This window comes from Myotis davidii, unplaced genomic scaffold, assembly GCF_000327345.1.
Source record: "Myotis davidii unplaced genomic scaffold, ASM32734v1 scaffold391, whole genome shotgun sequence".
Classification (NCBI taxonomy): domain Eukaryota; kingdom Metazoa; phylum Chordata; class Mammalia; order Chiroptera; family Vespertilionidae; genus Myotis; species Myotis davidii.
Window position 1 is genome coordinate 4,251,273 of NW_006284336.1, and position 6,704 is coordinate 4,257,976.

The following is a 6,704-nucleotide window of genomic DNA, read 5'->3' on the forward strand; positions in this document are numbered from 1 at the left end:
AACGTCCTCAATCTGAGGGGTCGACCTTAGCGAACGTACCCCCACTTCTTTTAACGCCACTTCTTCAAAATAGACTTGCCCAGGCCGAAAAACGACTTCTGCCCATGGGCCATGAAGTTTCAATCATACTGTATGTGCGCCCGCACCCACACGTGGTATTTTGTGGAAGAGCCACACTCAAGGGGCCAAAGAGCCGCATGTGGCTCGCGAGCCACGGTTTGCTGACCACTGGGTTAAGCTAAGTGGGTTCCTTGTTGCCTGAAGGAACGTCCATGAGAAGAACTTTATTCTAAGCTGATATTCACTGATGCTTGAAGAGAAGGGAGAGTTGGATCTTTTGTTTCTTTTCTTATTAAATACCAAAAGGAAAAGGAGCGAAGGTGTTTTGTAAGGAGGCGCTCTGAGGTAAAGGGATGTGTGTAAGGAATGGGAACAACAGACGGGAACCACTGCTAACTGTCACCAAGACCAAGATACTTTCCTTTTTTTAGTTATTTTTTTTAAGTGTTTTTCTATCCTCTTACACTTTTCTGTAGATTACAGGTCAATCTTACTTTCAGCAAAAACTCATTCTATGTAGAAACCTAAGTTTACAAAATTAATATGTGACGACTGTTTAATTCATCATTGGATTAAACATTGGAAGAATGTTTGGTGCCAGAGGAGCAATGAGGGTATTGTAAGGGCCTGTGTTTCTCAGGTAACTGAGAGGCATGCTAGAACTGTCAATCATTGTGTTTTGACAAAAATCCCAGGTGCACAGGAAGCCATGTTGTGTTATGACTGTCCCACCCCCAACCTCAGCCACCGGTGATTGGATTAGTTGCCCTGGTCCAGAAATTTTACAACAGCCTATGTATATAGCCCCTACATTAGAAGATGAACAGCAAATGGTAAAGAGCAAGGAAGGAATTAGAGCTGCTAAAAGATCATTCTTAAATAGATAAAATCATAACTCATAAAGATATGAAAGGAACACATCAAAAGATGTATTTAACTCCTTAATTAAGGGAACCAAAAAATGTTAAAACTGATTCTAAGGCGAATTCAAAGATCACTATTTCAGCATCACTGATGGGCAAGAAATCTGAGGCCTACCTTACACCACACAAAAAATCAAGACCAGTAGGTTATAGAGCAAAATGTAAAAGGTAAAATAATAACATTCATAGAAGGTATTCACAACCTTGGAGTAGGGAAAACTAGCTTAAACAAAAGAGCAAAGGAAGGCTGCTAAATGAGCCGCCACTGAAGTTCACAACTGGTGTTCCTCAAAAGGTACTAGTAGAAGCCCTGGCTTGTGTGGATCAATGGTTAGAGTGTCAGCCCAAGCACCAAAGGGCCATGGGTTCGATTCCCAGTCACGGGCATGTACCTAGGTTGCAGGTTCGATCCCTGAAGGCAATATCTCACATCAATGTTTCCCTCCATCCTCCTCCCTCCCTTTCTCTCTCTAAAAGAAAGATGCTATTAGAAGAGTGGAAAGGCAAGCAAGCCAAAGGGTGGAAGAAGATATTGGCAATAATATATCTGACAAAGAACCTCAATAAATATGATTCCATCCCCCAAGTCAATAAGAACAATCCATTAGAAAAAAAAAGGGCATATTTAATGAGTAAATACCTCTCAAGAGTATATCCAAATGGCTGTAAGCATACAAAAAGATGCTCATTCATTTGAAAGAGAAAATGCAAATTGAAACTACAATGAGATATCACTATACACCTATTAGAGTGATAAAAACTAAAAAGCCTAACAATACTACCAAAATTGCTGGCAAGACTATAGAGCCAACTGGCACACTGGTGTGTGAATTGGTACAAAACTACATTGTAAAGATGTTTGACACTCTCTACTTAAGTTACCCATAGGCATACCTATGACCCAGCAATTCCACTTCTAAGTATATACTTATTAGAAATGCATACATGTACACAGCATGTACAAGAGTGTCCACAGTATTCACAATAGGCCAAAATGAAGAGTCCTACTATCCATCTACTGCCAAATTGGTAAACTGTGTGTTTTTACAAGGGAGCATATAGTGTAATAACAAATGATTGAGCTACACCACCTTGTAACAACCTGCATGGATTTTGCAAGTGCAAGTTTGAAAGAAGTTAGACACACACAAATGTACCAAAGGAAAGAATGGAACAACATAAATTAGCAGAAGGGCATATGAAATCATAGGATACTTGTAAGATGGAGCAGTATGAGGAAGTGAAATGGTATGGAGCCCAGAACATACACAGCAGATGGATACACTTAAACTGAGAAAAGCAAAACGCAGAACAACGCATGCCCAGGGATGCCACTCAACACACATTTAAAAAACTACATGCAAAACAATGTTGCTTGTAACAGACATACAATTAGGTAAAAGTATAAAAGTGGACTGACAGGAACATTGTGGTAACAACTGAGTCCGTGGGTAAGGTAAAGGCGAGGAGACTGAGACAGGGAAGGGTAGTTTTAGATCTGTTCCATGTTTTATTTCTTTTTTAAATATTGGAAGGGGCGCTTTGCTTGGCACAAATGTAAAAGTAGGCTTGCTCTACCAAAAAGATATTTAGCCACAGGCAAGCTTTCTGTTTCCCAGGTGAAACTTAAACAGAAGAAAAAAATAATGAAAAATAAACAAGGGAGAGGTAGGAATGGGAGTTGGGGGATCAGAGGGTGGGAGACTGAGAGTCTGAGACCAAGAGAAACAGTACACGATGTGAACTGCTAGCAGTTCTGGGCCGTGAGAAAATGCTGGTGTGTTACTATTTTCATTTTCCTATATTTTTCAATTTTATTTTCCAAAAAAGGATGGAAGGAATAATGAAGTTATTTTTAAAAAGATGTGCCAGGTAAATCCCAATAAACATAAAGCTGGTGTAATATTGTTAAAATCAGACAAAATTCTATGCACGGTAGGTACCACTAAGAAAGGTCAGGTTTATATCCCTAACAAGAACATTGTTACAAACACAAACTTTATGCTTCTCACGGCATAGTTTGAAAAGATTGAGGAAGACAATCACCAGGTTCACAATTATAGTTGGAGACCAAGAGTCCTCTCTCAGAAAATGATCGTTGAAGGAGACAGAAATGTAAAAAAATAAGGGAAATGGAGTCGGCACTGCTATCCCAGAGGAATTGCCTTGTATGCCTTGTGTCTCAAACCTTTGGGATGTTAAAACAGGGCAAAATAACCTTTGGACTAGGCCTAAAGCAACAGTATGTCCAAAACAACTGTTTACAAAGGTAACAAGGAAGCAGATATTGGGATGACTGGACTGATGATTCCTGGACTGAAAATTACAAACAGTGTTCAGAATTAACAACATTAGGTTAGTTTATTGAAATGCCTTCCTTCTATTGATGTCATTGTTCCCCTTGCCTTTGTCTCCTACTAGGAACACTGAGTTTCTGCCTGAATCCGTGCTTCCGGAATAACTACTCTCTCTCTCTTTTTAAAAAATAATCTCAAATGCATGCTTGGTACCTCTCACTTTGGCCTTTTATTCTTAGGTTAACATGTCATAGAAATTACACCACACAAAAATCTGTATAATATAAATCCGTATAATATAAATCAAAAGTTAGACCAAATGCATACACATCCTCCTGCTAACACACACTGAACTTTGTACCCAGAGAATACAACCCCGGGTCAGGAGTAGCACATCGACAAACATTGAGTGCACGCCAAGCCTCGGGGCCGGGGGTTGGGGAAGGACTACTTTAATGGCTCTAATACAAGTCCAAATTCACTGCCTCATGGAAGTCACAAACAAAAAGATACCCCCCTCCCAAAGTGCTTACACTTGAAAACTTCAACACCTATTTCTAAAATATTTTTTTAGGTTAAAGGGAAGAGAACATTTCCGCTCAGAAAAAAATTAGAGCTTTAAGTGCATTTATTATAAAAACAATAAAAAGTCGAAATAAATGATCTGAACTTTTAACTTAGAAGCTAAAAAAAAACCCCTCAAAAGTAAAAGTAGAAATTAATATAAAAGAAATTCATGAAGCAGAGAACTGAAACCTAATAAAATTGATAAAATGGTTCTTTTTGAAAAAGGCTAATAAAATAGATAAATTAAGGGGGGGGGGGGGGAGAAAGCAGAATGAACAGTACCAGGTGTTTTGAAAAGCAAGTTTTTGTAATGAAAGGACAAAGCAGAAACAAACTCTCCTCCACTTTATCTTGTAGGGATGGGCCCTCAGCCTAAACCCCCACCCCTTTCTGAGAGTGACCATAGGAATGCCAGTAATATCCTAACTCCCCCAGCCACCACCTGAGTGGACCAATGAAGCTCCAGGAATGCAGCTAAGGTCCTAATAAGGCTATAGTGGGGGACAGCTCAAAAATATATTTAAATAAATAAATAGAACTATTAAAAAAAAAAGACTCTGCTTTTGCATCAGACTCGGCTCCCTGGTGATCTGTCTTGGGGGATTTTGAAATCTGGGCATAACTGTAACTATAGAGGATATTTTAAAAGAAAGGAAACAACTAGCTTAGATAAACAGGCCTTATATTAAAATGAAAAATTACAAAATGTCCAAGAATCACTAGAAACCTGACTAAAACAATTACAATGAAAAAAAAGCAGAAATAGCAGCCAAAGATCTGCCTCCTGGGTGGCAGCAACTCCAGATGACTTTATGGGCAACTCCTACCAAACATCAAAGAAAAAGAGGACATGTGTGCGGCGTGCACGTGTGTGTGTTTGTGTGTGTGTGTGTGAAAAAGATACCACCTTCTTAATTTTTAAAATATATTTTTATTGATTTCAGAGAGGAAGGAAGAGGGAGAGAGAGATAGAAACATCAATGATGAGAATCATTGATTGGCTGCCTCCCGCAACTCCTACTGGGGATCGAACCCACAATCCGGGCATATGCCCTGATCAGGAATCGAACAGTGGCCTCCTGGTTCATAGGTCAACGCTCAACCACTGAGCCACGCTGGTCAGGCACCCTCTTAATTAAAAAAATGCTTTCTTCATGTTAACTAGTATCCTTAGTAGATGAATATAATTGAGCTAATAGTTTGGTCTGGTCACTGGGCAAATGAGACATTTCTTAGACCTCACAAAAGAGTACAGTGTGGAGACTAGAACTAGCTGTGTCCTCTCTTTACCGACTTGTCACTGCAAGCAGCAGAGGCACCATAAGAGGGGAGATGAAATTCCACAGTCACACAGTTCCTGGGGTGTTGCAGGTAGGGTGGCAGCACGTGAATTCTCGACCTGGGACAGCGGTATGTAGCACCAGGCTATAGTGCTGCAAAACCCAGATGCTTGCAGTCTACAGTTCACATTTCTTTCCTTAGGAGGAAAATACACACATTTAAGAAACTTGTTACCCAGCCTCTTAACCCTCTTACATTTTTAGATGTACAGTATTATTAACAATGTTGTACAGATTACTAGAAATTTTTCATCTTGCAAGACTGAAACATTATACCCATTGAACAACTCCCCATGTCCCCCTCCAGTCAGCCCCTAGCAACCACCAAGCTACTTTCTGCTTCAAAGAGTTTGACTACTTTTGATCCCTAAAATAAGCGGGATCATTCAGTATGTGTCCCCTGAGACTGGCTTATTTCTCTTAGCATAATGTCCTCAAGGTTCATGCACATCTGTAGCATGTCAAGATTTCCTTTCTTATGGTTGAATAATATTCCATTGTATATGTATCCATTCATCTGTGTATGGACATTTAGATGGTTCCCACTTCTTGGCTATTGTGAATAATGCTTAAGTATGAAGATGCAGATATCTGAGAATCTGAGTTTGATCTTTTTGGATAAATACCCAGAAGTGGGATTGCCGAGTCACATGGCAGTTTTATTTTGAATCTTTTGAAGAATCTTCTCATAGTGGCTGCATCATTTTACATTCCACTAATGGGGCTTAAATGTTCTAATTTCCCCGTCTCTTTTCCAACACTTAAAAATATATATATAATGGCCATGCTAACAGGTGTGAGGTGATATCTCATTGTGGTTCCCCTGGTGATTATAGTGATGTTGAGCATCTTTTCATGTACCTCTGTTGGCCATTTGTATGACTTCTTGGAGAATGAATTTCAAGTTCTTTGCCCATTTTTAAAGCTGGTCATTTGTTTTTCTACTATCAAGTGTAGGAATTCCTTATTTTATATATCAATCCCTCATCAGGTATGTAGTTTGAAAATATTTTCTTCCACTCTGTAGGTTGCCTTTTCACTATATTGTTTGTTTTCTTTGCTGTGCAGAAGCTTTTCGGTTTGATGTAGTCCCACTTGTCTATTTTTTTTTTTTACCTGTTGCCTGTGCTTTTAACATCATATCCAAGAAATCATGACCAAGATCAATGTCATGAGCATTTGCCCTCTGTTTTTTTCTGGGACTTTTACAGCTCCAGGTCTTATGTTTAAATCTTTAATTAATTTTGACTTAATTTTTTTGTATATGGTGTAAGATAAGGGTCCAATTTCATTCTTTTGCATGTGAATATCCATTTTTTAAGAGACTATCCTTTCCCATAAAAAAGGAATTAAATCTTACCATTGGCAACAACATGGATACACCTAGAAGATATCATGCTAAGTGAAATAAGTCAAATAGAGAAAGACAAATAGCATATTATTTCACCTATTTGTGAAATCTGGAAAACAAAATAAATGAACAAACAGAAACAGACTTATAAATACAGAAAATATTC